Source organism: Anopheles ziemanni (genome assembly GCF_943734765.1).
Source record: "Anopheles ziemanni chromosome X unlocalized genomic scaffold, idAnoZiCoDA_A2_x.2 X_unloc_3, whole genome shotgun sequence".
NCBI classification, from domain to species: domain Eukaryota; kingdom Metazoa; phylum Arthropoda; class Insecta; order Diptera; family Culicidae; genus Anopheles; species Anopheles ziemanni.
In genome coordinates, this window is record NW_026689796.1 from 519,856 (window position 1) to 537,842 (window position 17,987).

The window sequence follows — 17,987 nt, forward strand, 5'->3', positions numbered from 1 at the left end:
CTTTAATGTTTGAATATACCACTTATATGAGCATACAATCTCATTGAAATCTACTAGGAACAATATTTACTGTTGACTTATAAAAACGCAAGAGTCTGCGGCAAAAATCAAACTCGTTTGATTTTTAGTACAGAAACCACAAGGTCTTGCGTCATCGGTGACAGCCCCTATCTCTCCCATGGAAAAAACGCAACCGCAACACATTGCGCAAAGCTGTGACCACAGGTTAAATGAGGCCCCGGCTGCCATGTTTTCGATCGTGGCTACACCTCTTGAGGACGTTTAAACTGAATGTATGCAATTGGTGATACATTAATTCGTTAAATTCAACCTACGAGTATTTGAACCGTAGTTTGTACCGTTAATTTCGGCTACGTAATCAACCTACTGGGGCGGTATGAGGGGGGCCCACGGGCGCGCTGCGGGCGCGCCGCCGTTTCCAAATCATTTCTTCGGCTAAACTCATTGTTTCATGCTATCCATCATGCGTGGTATAGTTTAGTTACTAGTAACTTACAGTAACTTAACATGTTAAAGTATATTAACCGGAATTCAACCTCCACTGCGTGATTAGTTTAAACCGTTATGTTCTTTTAAGCGAACCGTTAGCGATAAAATATTTGAAAAGTATGCATGCGTCGCGCTTTGCATAGCTTCAGGCGCTTAATGTGAATCAGTAGGAAGAGGAGAATCTAGCCCGGGGCCTCATTTACTCTTTTACCGTAAAAGTATATTAACTCGCATCCAACCCCCACTGCGTGATTAGTTTAAACCGTTATATTCTTTTAATTGCTTAATGTGAACCAGTAGGAAGAGGAGAATCTAGCCCGGGGCCTCATTTACTCTTTTACCCATTTTTTTTCTATCAACTAACTTTATGGAGATGCTCTCCACAAATTAACTAATAACTGCTCGACAAGTTCTTACCAATATGAAAAGTCGAGCACTTCATTGAGCTCTTTCGAGCACACCATCGTCAGCCAACCCAGAAGTGCTGGGTTGCATTTGGTATGGTACGCTGGAGCTAGACCGTACCTAGTTTTTGGTATGGTACGCCTAATGTACTGTAGTGTAATGTATGGTACGCGATCAAAACCCGATTTTTCTGTCAGAATCGAGCGATGCAAGTGTAGTCACAAAACCTCTCACTCTAACCCTAGGCTTTGTCCTGCTCTCCTTATATATTCAAACTGATTCCAGCAGTTTACGGTTACAGATGGTAATTACAGGCAAATAACAACAAGAATCGTTTTACCACATTGTTTCATGACTTGTCATGTCTAAGCAAATACATCATATCAATTATTATAAAAGAAGAAAAACGATGAAAAGAGAACTAGTGTTTTTGTTTGTTAACGCCTGGTTGGAACGACAGGTGCAGGGCATTATTTTCATCCATGGAGTAAAGTTGTCATGTTTCATCAATATAATGGCATGGAAAAATAATAATAACAGTTTTAAATTCCATCATGATTCTAAAATATACTATTTTTGTCTATCAATGAACTTTTTGGAGATGCTTCACAAATTAACTGATACAGCAAAAGTTTATTATTTTTTATATTAACAACCAAATCAATCACCAGCTTCTATCAGTTAGTATAGCCAGTTCCGCTTTATTCTTAAAATTAGTCCACCGGTATATTTTGTTAAAAAAATACATCTTTATATTAAAGCAAATAAATGGAAGAACGTGTTACTTGACCTTGTTATTGAAGTAACTTTTTCAACGTAGCAACCATCAGCAATCGTAACACTCTACTTACAACGAAATCACGCAATCTGCCGCCGTCAGGATCCACCCGTCACCCGTCACAGAAATGTTCAAACCACGATCGATCAGCTGCAGTGAAACGGCAAACGGAAACCATGAAGACCGCCGCGCCGTCCCATTGTCCGACTCACTGCGCACTACCGCCTCAATGATCGTTGGCAGTGGTAGTACCAGTAGCACCGCCACCAATAGCAGCAAATCTCCAAACACGATCGAACATCGTCGTCTGTTCGATCGTTTCGACACGCACGCACCGATGATCACCGCCAACTTAGCTTAACATTACCGAACACAGTGCTTACTTTTCCGATAGTGTTTGACACTTTAATGCCATGAAAAATAGAAACAAGCTCATCCAAAGTATCGCTTGGTTTCGTTGCCGTTCGTTTTGGGACGACTCACAAAATTAAACCGGCTGTATCAATAACCTAGCAGTGGCAGGCAATAATTGAAGCATTGTCGCCATAAAAATAGGCTCTGCACCCGACAGCGGATTACAAAGATATGCTGAAATTTGCTTTATTTCGCTTTCAAGTCTAATTTTTTTATTTGTCAATAGTCAATAGTTCCAGCGCTATTGTTTGTTCCGTTCTATATAATTATTTCATTAAGTTCTTAATAGTCGTTTCATTTAATATCCTTACTAACGAACCTTATGGAGCAAATGTTAAATTCTACGTGAATAAATCAAATTTAAAGTTTAACGATAAAAATTTAAAACAAAGAAAATGATGCCATTAAAATGCTTTACGATTTCTGTGTTTAACGATTAATGATAGAAATTTTTTTCATACGAAATAGTTCAGATTCTTCATCCGAGTACACCTTTGCTTTAACCTTCATAAAGAACTCCAGTATCTAAAAAAAACAGATAAGAACGAAATATTATTCCATAAAGTATACCTTCAGGTTACAGAATCTGAATGAGAGATCACCACTTACTTTCTATATGATATTCCGAACAGAAAAGCTTCCTTGTTGTCAAGCTGGGAGAAGAGTCCCAGGTCTATGAAAAAGAATTGATTTTCACAGTCCGCAGTTAGTTTGACCGCCCGGATCCAGGCGCCTTCGAAGTTTACCAAACATCCATAGTTATGTTCGGGCTCTCCTAACTATTCGTTCCGATTAAACTGGCCGTACTCTTGACACTCCCGCATCATGTTGGCGAAAGCAGCCTCGGAATTGGCCAAGATTGCACCAACCTGATGGCTGGTGGCAAACTCGGACACTTCCATTATGACGAGCTCTTGTTCCTCGTGCTATTGAATGTCAGACCGGAAGGAAGCTTCATCGAACTAAAATAGAAAGCGACTTGTATTATCACGATGCATACCTTGCGACTTGTATTATCAAGGACAGTATTAATTATCAGCAGACCCGACAATAGGTAGACACATTCTAGAGGTAATTAAAAGAAAAGGAATAACTTACCTCACTTTCGTAAACGGGTTTATACGTTGCAGGATCCGTTGCCTCGAGTTTGATCGTTTTCACTGCCATGGGGTTTGTCATGGAACGCACTTTGGCGCCCAAAAGATACTGTGACTCGACGTGACGCAACTCCACCGTTTTAACACCCGACGTGGGACCGCCCTCCACAAGCGTTAACTCAAACTGGTGCGCCTCGACCAGCTCGTTGAGGAAATGTTCAACAGCTTCCAGAATTTCCTTCATCTGGCGCCAAGGGAGGGTTACCAAGTTTCCAAAATCAGGGAACACCACGGTACTATTGTATCCCTCGACCTTCGTGACGACGGCACGGTAGAAATAACCGTCAAACGGAGCGAACACAATGTCACCCTCTTGCGGTGGTTGCTGCAGTTCCTCATCTATCTCAACCGCATGCTTCATGCAACGCGTTATGCAACTCAGGAACGGATCATCATTCCCACCGTACACCTCGTGAAAATGGCCACCTTGCTGCCAACCGGCGAGAAAGGATCGAACGCAATGGTCCGCTTCGTCGTCGCTGCCTTCTTTTGCATTTTCTTCAATAGCGTCGAGGATGGTTGTTGCGGAGAAGCATTGGATGCTTGTGTAGGATTGGGCCCCTGGTTCTGCTCTCGCTGTTGTTGTTGCTGTTGCACCGCTTTCTTTGTATTCTCCGGCACGGCAGCACGATTCGACGTTTTTTTCCGGAGGAATCGGAGCTTGCGGTTTGTTCTGTAGCTCTTCCAAAGCCTGTTTTGCTTTTTTGAGTTGCTCTTGCTACGGCTGCTGCTTTACTTGTGGCTCGTTTTCGATATTTTTTTGCGGTACGCGTTTCTCTGTCGTCGGGTTTTTCTTGGGACCATTCGACACGGCCACATTAGCAGCTCCATCGGAGTACAAACTTGGGTCCCGTCGATGTTTTATTAACAAGGGTCTGGCAATGAGAAACATTACAACATATTTTTAAAAAGGTTCCAATGTCAATAGAATCCCACACAACTAAGAAAATGGTAACTGTCACGAATGGAAACAAGGTAGGGTTGACACTGCTGACATTCGTCAACAGTCGACAGGAGGATTTCAAAGCGACCGGACGTGTGTAAAGTGCTATCGATTAGTGGACAAAGGTTTTCCTAGACGAGAAGACAAAAGGACGATTGGGACGCGTGGACGAGGGTTGAGAGGATAAGTAGGAAAGTAGGAAAGTACGAGAGATAAGAGGTAGAGCGAACGATCTCAGTGGGTGAACGAGGAAGGAGATGGGGGTGGAGGACCCCGGAGGGGGGACCTTCATAAAAAACGGTTATGCCTTATTGGCAGAGCCAACAAAGGAAAAGAAAAAAAGGAAACAGGCATTACATATCAGCGATGATGAGGCTGTGTACGAAAACGAACAATTTATGCTGATGGAATCCACGACACCTGGCAAGGACCTGGCTAACGCAAATCCTTTTATCCTGGCGAAAATATTCGACAAAGTTCTGGACGACAAACCTATTGAAGCACGACGTTTGAGAGACGGTAAAATGCTGATCAGGGTAAAGTCTAAAAGGCAAGCACTCAAACTTATGAAGATAAGCTCGATCCCGCATGGCAATGAAAACATCACGGTGAGCGTGAGGGAACACCCTGCGCTTAACGTAGTTAAAGGGATAATCAGATGCGAAGATCTTCTCTTCTTGAGTGAAGAGGAAGTATTAGAAGGTTTAACGAAGCAGATGGTAACGGAAGTTACCATAATGAAAAGAAAGAACCGAGAAGGTGAAATCGTCAATACAAAAATGGCCATCCTAACGTTCAAGCTTGCTCGAGTACCAAGGAAGGTTGATTTTGGATTGTATCCAGTAAAAGTGGAACTGTATATACCAAGGCCAATGCGATGCACCAACTGCATGAGACTAGGCCACACTAAGAAATGGTGCCAAATGCAGCCGTAAGACGCATACCGACGAATGCATGGACCTAAAGTGCGTGACCTGTGGTGGCAATCACCACACACTGGATAGAGAGTGTCCAGATTTCATAGATGAATGCGAAATCCAGAAAATAAAAACGGAAAAAAAGTTTCTTATGCCGAAGCTAGAAAAATCAGGAGAGATATATGCCTCATGGTCCCGAGGACCTACACAAAAGTAAATAGTTACGCGGAGGAGGTAAAAAAAGACAACATGGATGATAACACACAAAGAAAAGATAATATGCACACAAAAAACAAGAATAATCAAACAGTAAATATCGAACCACAAACACAGATTACAGATAACACAAACCACGGCACACACAAAAATTACAACACGCTCAAAACAGATACAAATAGCCACACAGCCAATAGAGAACCACAAACACAGAAAACAATGAACACAAACAATAACACAGAAAAAACGAAGGAAAAAACACAATACGAAAGTGAGAACGATACAGAAACAATTATACAAGTAGAAGAAACAGTAACCATAGAATTTCTAGCTTCCTTGCCAGAAGGGAGTATAATTGAGGAGACGCGTATGACGGATGTGGAGGATATTAATATGCACATCGCGGATGAGGAGCTGGGGGCAGAATTACAATGCTTATAATTCTGCAAGCTAACATACAGGGATGGAGGCAGAACAAGGAGGAAATACATAGACTAGCGGCCCAAAAGCAGGCCGACATAATAACCATGCAAGAAACATGGATTAAGCCAAATGACAGAGGGTCATTACCAGGATACTCGTTAATAACAGAGAACCGAGATGACGGGTATGGAGGAACGGCCATAGCCATTAAAAATGCTACAAGACGGAAAGGCTTCTAGGGGCAGCAACGTCCAACAAGTATGTCCAAATTGCAAATGTCTATGTAAGGGAGCTAAACATGGTGGTTTGGTCCGTGTATGTGAGCCCCAAAACCCCCATAGCAATATTCAAGAAAACTATACGACAAATAATATCCAGCGTGGATAGGGCAACTTACAAGACAGCAGTTTTAACCGGGGATTTTAATGCCCACCATACGACATGGGGCAACACATACTCGGACGCGAGGGGAAAATTCCTACTGGAAGAGATCAACGAAACGAACCTCATGCTAGTGCACAACAGGGAGGAAACATTTATAAGCCCAGACCGTGCGAAAAGAAATTCAGCTATTGACCTAACTGTGATACCGACATCGGCATTCCAAAGAATACAAAGAACGGTCTTGAACGAACCTGCACGTGGGGGCAAGTGGGCATAGGGTAATTTTAATCAAAATGGAAGAACCAGCAAAAGAGAACCAAACTGTGATAATAAACATGAAAAAAATGGCCGCCCAGATGCAGAGTATGAGTGTGTCACAGGAGTCCACCATCGAGTCTATCACCAAAGATATCATTAGAATTAGAGATAGTAACACCAAAAAAACTAAGTATAATCCAAAACCATGGTGGTGCGCTGAGGTGGAGAAGGACTGGGAGGATAAAAAAAAGGCCCAGATGATATATGATAAAGACCAAAGCCTGAATAACCAAATAGAACTGAAAAAACGAGTGGCACGTTTCAGATATTTGAGAAAGCAAAATAGCTCCAAGAACTTCGAAAAATGGCTGGAGAAGGTGGATGGTCAGACCTCTTGCGGGAAACTATGGCAATTAATAGCCAAATGCAAAGGAGGAAAAAAGAGTGCAATAAGGAAGAACGTGGTGCACAGCAACATAGAGATGGCCAGGCTCCATGATCCCTAAGACTGGGATAAGATGGATTCGAGATTTCCTAATAAACAGGCTGAAAATGGTGGTTAACGATAAAAAGATCGAGAGAGTTATGTCACAGGGTCTCCCCCAGGGGGACGTCATGTCACCAACCCCATTTAATATCTATACTAGTCAGTGCCATTCCTGTAATAGCGATAGAAAGATCAGTCTAATTCAGTACGCCGATGACTTTGCCATAATCTCGGCCGGTAACCCGCAAGCAGTTAAAGCCGAGCTCCAAAGACTGCTTAATGCCTTCATCGAACACACAAAATGGCTTGAGCTAGACATTAACACAGAGAAAACAAGACTGATGACCTTTCCTAAGGATGAAGCCGCAATCGTAGTAAAACATAATGGCGTAAATATTATTAAAACAAAAGTGCACTCATTCCTGGGAGTAGAAATTGACCAAAAACTCAAATTCGACCGCCACATAGAGAATGAGATCCAAAAGGCACAAGGCAAACTCAACGCGATGAAAATGATATGCAACAGGCGGAACAATGTAAGCCCGGAGAAGGCGGTCCAAGTTCATAGGGCAATCATAAGGGGGTCTATGGAACTTGGAGTAGCAATGACAAGTAATGCCACCAAGAAGAATTGTTTTCAAGTGGATAAAATACTACACCAATCACTGCGCAAAGCCACAGGGTGCACAAAAACAACCCCAATCAACTCCCTGATGGCAATTGCAGCGGAAGTTCCTTCCCCGATACGATAAAAATTCCTAGTTGCAAAAGAGATGGTGAAAACAATGGCGTACGCCAAACCAAACCGGCAACAGCTGGAGAAGTCAACAAGAAGGGGCATCCAGACACGGAGGTCAGCACAGGAAAAAGCGTTTATGGAGAATGCGGATATGGTCAAAACGATCCCAAAAATTATGTACAATGATCTTAAAGGCTGTGAGCTTCGAATTACGAAGCAGATACCGGGACTAACAGTCAGCAAAATGGAGGCCAACCCCATGGCCATCAGACAGCTGTGCATCGCCCACCTGAAGAAGTTTGACCAAACCCGACCCAGAATTTACACAGACGGTAGTATCACAGAGGCAGGATGCGGCATCGGGATATACCTGCACATACCAAAGACAAAAGAAACCAAAGAATTTGCTTATAAACTGACGCACAATGTAGCAATAAGTACCGTCGAACTAATCGCCATAGATAAAGCCTTGGAAATTGCCATAGCCGAAAGACTGATACAACCGATAATACTTACAGACAGCATGGTGGCATGCAGCATCCTGAGCAAGGCCCCCGGGGAAACCTATGTGGAGGAGATGGTGCTTAGGATACTGAGCAACTGCCTATGTGTCAGGGCGTCTGTTCAATGGATCCCCAGTCACGTCGGCATAGTTGGAAATGAGAAAGCAGATGCGTTGGCAAAAAGGGGAGCCCACAGCAGTAACATCATTCCGAACCATTGCCGATTAAAAGACGCCATCCTCAACTTGAAACAAAGCATGATGCTCGAGGCAAACGAGTGGTACACACAGATGAGCTCCACAAAAGGCAAAACTTTCTACAAGCTGCAGAGCACAATTGAAAAAAAGATATCACCACAAGCTGAAGTTACCGGCCAAAGCGACTAAGTGGCTAAACAGACTCTTGACCGGACATGATCACAGTAGCAATTGTTTCCTGAATGCAAACGATGTGTGAAAGTGGGGAATTGAGCTAGCAAACCACAGTTTAGTTGTGTCGGGTTTTTGGTGTTCTTGGATATTAGGCTTTCCTACTTCACTACCCAAACCTCCATTTGCGTGACTTTGAACTGGGTTAATATTCACTTTAAACAATCACGTTCACATTTTAACAGAAATACACATAAAACGGAAATTAGATTGGAAGGTGGTTTCCATTACTTACGCCATACAGATTTAGCGATGTTTGGCAAAATCAGCATCGCGGCATTGTTGGCTGCAGTACGAAGCAAAACAAATGCCGCACATGAAACCCGCATCAATCTTACGGCATTTCACGCATCCGTCCAGCAAATCTTCCCTCATGGTGCGATCTCGCGACACGGGATCAGACGATTTTGAGCTGGATTTTGATTTCTAGCATGAATAAAAAACAAAGTACAAAATAAGCAATATTACCATAGTTTCAATTCTTTAGAAATACAAACCTGCTCACTCGACAAGGTGCGGACACTTCGTTGTCCATTGGTTCTATAGAAACAACGCTTGGATCATCCGCCAATGCCCTCTTCGCATTCTTGGCAGAACTGTGAATTCCGTGTAAATCTTTTGTAGTATCAACCAAGTAAGGTTAGCCGCATCGATCAACGATCTTACCTCGCTTTCTTGTATTTCACGTTCACAACGTCAGGGGCGCAGGGTGCAACGAACATCTGGTACGTTGGTCCGAATGTTTTCTTATTCCTAATGGCGTTGAAATGCCGAATGACAGATGAACTTGCCGCCAAAGTAGAGGTGGAAGGCCGGAACTGGAGCGAATGGAAGGCATTGAATTCGATATTAATTCGCTCTCAGAGCGACATTCATTCGCTCGTTTTGATCCAGCCTTTTGAATATGTATCCGTTAAACGCATTTCGCATAATACAAAAATTGCAATCACCGAGCATATATAACATTATTGATGCGTTTGCCATGTATCCAAAAGAAGGCCACTGACCATAAAGGCTGATTGACACGTCGGCAAGTGGCAAGTTGCCGCGTACCTACCCCGTGCGAATCAGGACCTAGCAAGTAGCAAGAACTCTGGAGTAGAACCTAGTCTATTTTTCAGACAAGTAGGTGGATGTATTGATTGACAACTCGTGTAATTACAAGTTGTCAAACAAAAAGGTAAAAGAGTAAACCTGTGGTCACAGCTTTGCGCAAGCGCATGCGGTTGCGTTTTTGATCTGTCAAACGAGCACAGCTTTTTGCCAAAAATAATACTTTAATGTTTGAATATACCACTTATATGAGCATACAATCTCATTGAAATCTACTAGGAACAATATTTACTGTTGACTTATAAAAACGCAAGAGTCTGCGGCAAAAATCAAACTCGTTTGATTTTTAGTACAGAAACCACAAGGTCTTGCGTCATCGGTGACAGCCCCTATCTCTCCCATCATCGGTGACAGCCCCTATCTCTCCCATGGAAAAAACGCAACCGCAAGACATTGCGCAAAGCTGTGACCACAGGTTAAATGAGGCCCCGGCTGCCATGTTTTCGATCGTGGCTACACCTCTTGAGGACGTTTAAACTGAATGTATGCAATTGGTGATACATTAATTCGTTAAATTCAACCTACGAGTATTTGAACCGTAGTTTGTACCGTTAATTTCGGCTACGTAATCAACCTACTGGGGCGGTATGAGGGGGGCCCACGGGCGCGCTGCGGGCGCGCCGCCGTTTCCAAATCATTTCTTCGGCTAAACTCATTGTTTCATGCTATCCATCATGCGTGGTATAGTTTAGTTACTAGTAATTTACAGTAACTTAACATGTTAAAGTATATTAATCGGAATTCAACCTCCACTGCGTGATTAGTTTAAACCGTTATGTTCTTTTAAGCGAACCGTTAGCGATAAAATATTTGAAAAGTATGCATGCGTCGCGATTTGCATAGCTTCAGGCGCTTAATGTGAATCAGTAGGAAGAGGAGAATCTAGCCCGGGGCCTCATTTACTCTTTTACCGTAAAAGTATATTAACTCGCATTCAACCCCCACTGCGTGATTAGTTTAAACCGTTATGTTCTTTTAAGTGCTTAATGTGAACCAGTAGGAAGAGGAGAATCTAGCCCGGGGCCTCATTTACTCTTTTACCCATTTTTTTTCTATCAACTAACTTTATGGAGATGCTCTCCACAAATTAACTAATAACTGCTCGACAAGTTCTTACTAATATGAAAAGTCGAGCACTTCATTGAGCTCTTTCGAGCACACCATCGTCAGCCAACCCAGAAGTGCTGGGCTGCATTTGGTATGGTACGCTGGAGCTAGACCGTACCTAGTTTTTGGTATGGTACGCCTAATGTAGTGCAGTGTAATGTATGGTACGCGATCAAAACCCGATTTTTCTGTCAGAATCGAGCGATGCAAGTGTAGTCACAAAACCTGTCACTCTAACCCTAGGCTTTGTCCTGCTCACCTTATATATTCAAACTGATTCCAGCAGTTTACGGTTACAGATGGTAATTACAGGCAAATAACAACAAGAATCGTTTTACCACATTGTTTCATGACTTGTCATGTCTAAGCAAATACATCATATCAATTATTATAAAAGAAGAAAAACGATGAAAAGAGAACTAGTGTTTTTGTTTGTTAACGCCTGGTTGGAACGACAGGTGCAGCGCATTATTTTCATCCATGGAGTAAAGTTGTCATGTTTCATCAATATAATGGCATGGAAAAATAATAATAACAGTTTTAAATTCCATCATGATTCTAAAATATACTATTTTTGTCTATCAATGAACTTTTTGGAGATGCTTCACAAATTAACTGATACAGCAAAAGTTTATTATTTTTTATATTAACAACCAAATCAATCACCAGCTTCTATCAGTTAGTATAGCCAGTTCCGCTTTATTCTTAAAATTAGTCCACCGGTATATTTTGTTAAAAAAATACATCTTTATATTAAAGCAAATAAATGGAAGAACGTGTTACTTGACCTTGTTATTGAAGTAACTTTTTCAACGTAGCAACCATCAGCAATCGTAACACTCTACTTACAACGAAATCACGCAATCTGCCGCCGTCAGGATCCACCCGTCCCAGAAATGCACCCGAGGACCCGTCACAGAAATGTTCAAACCACGATCGATCAGCTGCAGTGAAACGGCAAACGGAAACCATGAAGACCGCCGCGCCGTCCCATTGTTCGACTCACTGCGCACTACCGCCTCAATGATCGTTGGCAGTGGTAGTACCAGTAGCACCGCCACCAATAGCAGCAAATCTCCAAACGCGATCGAACATCTTCGTCTGTTCGATCGTTTCGACACGCACGCACCGATGATCACCGCCAACTTAGCTTAACATTACCGAACACAGTGCTTACTTTTCCGATAGTGTTTGACACTTTAATGCCATGAAAAATAGAAACAAGCTCATCCAAAGTATCGCTTGGTTTCGTTGCCGTTCGTTTTGGGACGACTCACAAAATTAAACCGGCTGTATCAATAACCTAGCAGTGGCAAGCAATAATTGAAGCATTGTCGTCATAAAAATAGGCTCTGCACGCGACAGCGGATTACAAAGATATGCTGAAATTTGCTTTATTTCGCTTTCAAGTCTAATTTTTTTATTTGTCAATAGTCAATAGTTCCAGCGCTATTGTTTGTTCCGTTCTATATAATTATTTCATTTAGTTCTTAATAGTCATTTCATTTAATATCCTTACTAACGAACCTTATGGAGCAAATGTTAAATTCTACGTGAATAAATCAAATTTAAAGTTTAACGATAAAAATTTAAAACAAAGAAAATGATGCCATTAAAATGCTTTACGATTTCTGTGTTTAACGATTAATGATAAAAATTTTTTTCTTACGAAATAGTCCAGATTCTTCATCCAAGTACACCTTTGCTTTAACCTTCATAAAGAACTCCAGTATCTAAGAAAAACAGATAAGAACGAAATATTATTCCATAAAGTATACCTTCAGGTTACAGAATCTGAATGAGAGATCACCTTTCATCACTTCCTTTCTATATGAATCACTTACTTTCTATATGATATTCCGAACAAAAAAGCTTCCTTGTTGTCAAGCTGGGAGAAGAGTCCCAGGTCTATCAAAAAGAATTGATTTTCATAGCCCGCAGTTAGCTTGACCGCCCGGATCCAGGCGCCTTCGAAGTTTACCAAACATCCATAGTTATGTTCGGGCTCTCCTAAGTATTCGTTCCGATTAAACTGGCCGTACTCTTGACACTCCCGCATCATGTTGGCGAAAGCAGCCTCGGAATTGGCCAAGATTGCACCAACCTGATGGCTGGTGGCAAACTCGGACACTTCCATTATGACGAGCTCTTGTTCCTCGTGCTATTGAATGTCAGATCGGAAGGAAGCTTCATCGAACTAAAATAGAAAGCGACTTGTATTATCACGATGCATACCTTGCGACTTGTATTATCAAGGACAGTATTAATTATCAGCAGACCCGACAATAAGTAGACACATTCTAGAGGTAATTTGAAAAAAGGAATAACTTACCTCACTTTCGTAAACGGGTTTGTACGTTGCAGGATCCATTGCCTCGAGCTTGATCGTTTTCACTGCCATGGGGTTTGTCATGGAACGCACTTTGGCGCCCAAAAGATACTGTGACTCGACGTGACGCAACTCCACCGTTTTAACACCCGACGTGGGACCGTCCTCCACAAGCGTTAACTCAAACTGGTGCGCCTCGACCAGCTCGTTGAGGAAATGTTGAATTGAAGGATGAACCCGCCAAAGCTACAGGACAACCAAGTGGTGACAAATGCAAGACGACCGTCAAGTGTCTTGATGAACCATCCAGCAACGTACCAATTATCAAAACACACGTCGCACCGGGTGGACAAGTACGATCGGTGGAGGTTAAAACAGCCAGCACCACCCTCAAACGCCCAGCCGTCGAAGTAGCAGTTGTGGATTTAGAACAAAAAGAGCACATACTTCTACACTCTATATCTACCTCTATATCTACCGACACCTCTGCGCGAAGAACCGTCAGCCAAGAAAAAAGTAAAACGAATCGTACCATGCAACTGGGCCCAAAAAACTGCTCCTGACACTACTAGTACTTGGCGTCGGGATCACCGCAGCCGTCAACATCAAGCCGGCGAACGAAGGCGGAATCCTGTTTAATCATCTAGGCAGCTGCTTAGTTCAACGAGGAATTATACAAAGACACATCCCTTTGGACATCTCGCCCAGAATCGACATAGGCCACACACACCAACTCCACTTCGATTTGCGATCAGTGTACTCAAAATTCGCCAACAAGAACCAACTATCGGACGACACACTGAAGGAGGCCGTCGCGATGGTAAGTGTACAAAGCAAAGCTGCAGAAAGAGAAATACGCTTTACATCGCGTGTAAAGATAGTCGGAGGCATCCTAGGGTTTTTAAAAGATTTGTTGGTAGGTGGAAATGATGTGGAAAAAGAAATTTATGAAATGCAATTGGCAGAAGAAATCAAACACAAAAGAATATTAAGCACTATCACAACGGTGATTCTAAGGCAGCGTCCACACGGCATCGTAGCGTAGCGATTTTGACACTCCATCCTAGTGTAAATGTTGGTCGAGAGGCCTTAGCCACGGCCATAAAAAATAGTTGACACTACGATGGAGTGTCAAAATCGCTACGCTACGATGCCGTGTGAACGGGCGGTAATGCTTGGTCTACACCAGTGATGTCAAACTCGTTTCACCTTGCGGGCCGCATTTCCTCCCAAAATAGGTTCGCGGGCCGCATTTTCTCCCAAAATAGGCTCGCGGGCCAAACCATATAATTGATTGGAGTGATGAAAATATGTTCTTATCAATGTGGTTTTATCTTAACAGTCAATCATGTTTTACATTTTCACATTTTTTCATATTATGTTACTTCTTATAAAATTTACAAATTTAGAGTAGAAGAGAGCGTTTGTTGCTCAATCGTTTTGCAAATTTTAACGAATTCAAATCAAGTTTATTGAAATTTATGTTGCAGTTCAACACTATTGTGTTAATGATTTTAGAAAAGTAAAGGTATATAATTACAATAGCTAACTTATTGCTCCGTGTAACGAGGCGGTTGTCCGAGCGGGCGCGAAGGTGAACCCGACCGAGTGCATCGTCGTTTCTCACGCGAGAATTTTCGCCGGATTTGGAGGTCCGTCAATTTCGCGTATCAACGTGTTCGGCCCGTGTTGTGACGTGCCAACAACGGTGCAAACAACGTGTGATACGGAGATCTGAAGTTAGGGCAAGTCGAGAACCCGGTCCGCAGCGTGACGTGCCGCTGAACGGAGAGGTGTTCCGCGAGTTATCCTAACTCTTTTTGGACGAGGAATCGGGGTGCCTTAGTATGACCGGTCCGAGTCGTGACGTGCCGACAACGGAGAGGACCACGCAGAAAGCGGGAAACTTGTCGAATTTTCCAAAGTTCCGTCCGAGCCGTGACGTGCCGACATCGGAGAGAAGCCTTCGGAATTTTCTCTAAAATTTTTAGGAAGGTTCTTACGAGAAGCCGGTCTGCAGCGTGACGTGCCGCTGAACAGAGCAGAATCTAGCGTAAGCTTGGAAGGGTTTCGGGGTATTTCGGATTTTCGGTGCTTGGAGTAAAGAATTTCGGGTACTTTACTCGTAGGTGTCCTGGTGAAAATAACTGCTTTATTCAAATTTTTGAGCGCTTTTATAGTAAGACGCTCCTTATCTTCTAATGAACGTAAGCGAGATAGAGGATCTCGCTCTAACGTGCGAGATTTCCTAATACGGTTCGATCCTCGTTACGCGATCTTCTATTTCACTCTTTCCTGGTGGAAGCGCGACCTGGATTTTATCTCGTTTACTTAGGTCTTTCTAGAATCCTTGCGAGTCCCGATGTTTATGATCTTAGCCTGATCTCGCTTTCGAACGCATCGTTGCGTGGGTCTTATCTTGGTTTCATTTCGTTAGTCGACCACACGCATCACCTAAACCTCTTGGTACCGACGCGTCGTGTCCTTTCATTATTGTGTTTATTTAGGATCACGATCGCGAACGTACCGAGAGTTTACATGTAAGATCTAAGCCTATCAAAGTTTACGGGCGGTCCCGCTGGTACCGCGTTATCGGCTATCGCCGCTTATCCTTATTCTCGTATCCTTCGCGCTGTCCTAAACTAACGGGCGTTGGAAATACGATCTTTATCGTTGTAGATTTCAGTTAAGCGCGCAAGTTCTTCCGAAGGTTCCCTATCGTAAAACATAAAAAATATGTTTCCGGCGCGATTTTCTGCGCCTGGCGATCTCGTCGCACTTTAAAGGGGGTATTCTACCAACATTCCTTCAAATTTAATTTCTTGCATAATTCGGTTAAGCGAAATCCTAAAAAATGAACGAAACATATCGTCCGTTCGTAACACTCCGCATTTGATATTTTGTTTGGAATGGTCTTGTAGTTCATCACGTTTGTTTTCTATAAACACTTTTTATCCACTTGTCTAGAAAAATCTGTGTAAAACCATTGCTGCAAAGTTGCATACCACTTTCTTGTTGAAATTGTTTAAATTGACATTCGTTCAGTTCTCTTGCAATTCGCAGTTCGTGAAAAAATTTACATTAAATATTTTGGTATTTGCTATAAGCCAATACTCAAGGATCCAAACTTACGATGTAATGTTTCAAAGGGGTCGCGGGCCGCACCCAATGTTCTTGCGGGCCGCATGTGGCCCGCGGGCCGCATGTTTGACATCCCTGGTCTACACGAAGCGCAAAGCAACCTTTGCAAACGGCAAAATGCTGTGAGTTAGCGGTAAAATGCTGTCAGATGGGCAGTCAACTGTCAAAGTAAGCGAAAATCTGTTTTTCGGTCGCCGAGTGAAAAATAGATTTGCAAAAATTTGCGCACCTGGTATAGAGTGCCAGTGGATGGAAAATAGTTGTTTGTGATGATGTACAGTAGTTGTTGATGAGATTTCGGTGTACACAATACCTTTGTGCTGTTTTTTTTACTGTTAAACAATCAAATCAACATTGAATGTACTTACATCTGCATCGGCTCACGAATAGGAACGTCTACACGAAGCGAAAAAAAGTGACAGAAAAATGATATTTTCGCCTGTATTTTCACAGTTTTGCGCGTCGTGTAAACTAAGCATAAAGAACGATAGAAGTAATCAAAGCCTAGCAAAAAGAAAATGAAGAAACTGAAATGACCGAGTTCATTAACAAACCTCGATTCGGTCCAAAAAACATAGACGTAATTCACCGAGTTGAATTACGAGGGGGAGAATGTTGCTGCACCAACGAGGTGCTCAACGGAAAAGATTCAAAAACCAAATAAAAAAGGCCAGTTTGAACCCGAACGGAACTGCACCATAAAACCCAAGAACATTGTAACGCCGCCCCCTTGAGTCGAACCACAACATAGGAAAAAACCCACCATAAACTGTAACATCTCAGTGCCCGGTTTGATCGTTGGTCCAAATAAAACTTTCCGAAAAGGACACGACGTACAGGAAACGAGATGCCTAGAATAATAGACAACAAACGCATAGGACAGTTTCGCATCAGTTTAGGGTAGATCAGAAACCACAATTATCGATCGGCGCCACGAAACGAACCCAACATGTAAATTCTCGTTACCTCTCGCGATCCGGAACCCAAATAAACAAGAAAGCAGGCAAAGGGCGCGGTACGCCGGTAACCGAATGTTTTGGCGATACAACGCATAAAAAAGTGGGTAGAGTATTCAGGGAAAAACCGATCGGTAAGAAACCCAAAAAAGGATCACCGATCCTTTTCACCACGCACATACATGTAAGCAATCCGAGTATTGTACAAGCACAAATACCATGAAGAAATTCTGGTATATAACGGAAACATTTCATAGAATAAATGAGTGTTAAGTTGAAACTCAGACGATTCACTTCGTAGGTTATTTTGACCGCTACACTCGCTGGTATTCTGCCACCCAATCCGAAAGATCGAAACGATCAACTCTCCCCATCTGTTGCATAGGCCTCCGTCATAAGCTTGAGGCAACTAGCTTGATGGTAATAGAGAGTCAGAGACTTCGACAATTTTGTCTCGGCAGATACCAGGAATCCTTCCCCCTACTTTTCTTTAAAAACCGTTACCACGCGGGAAAGCAAACTAGGAGGTCTACCTTCGCGGGGCCTGTTTGCTAGAACGCGCCGTAACAGTGGTGAAACACAGAAAACAATTCCTCGTGTTACGATAACCCCACATACTTATAATCGGTTGCCGCCAGGAATCAAAATCGCGCCAGCCGCTTTCCAGCAGCTAATGGACACCATGCTGGCTGGCTTAACAGGCGTTTCCGGTTATTTGGACGATATAATAATCGGCGCAGCAACTGTGCAGGAACATGATGCTGCCGTAACCAAGGTTT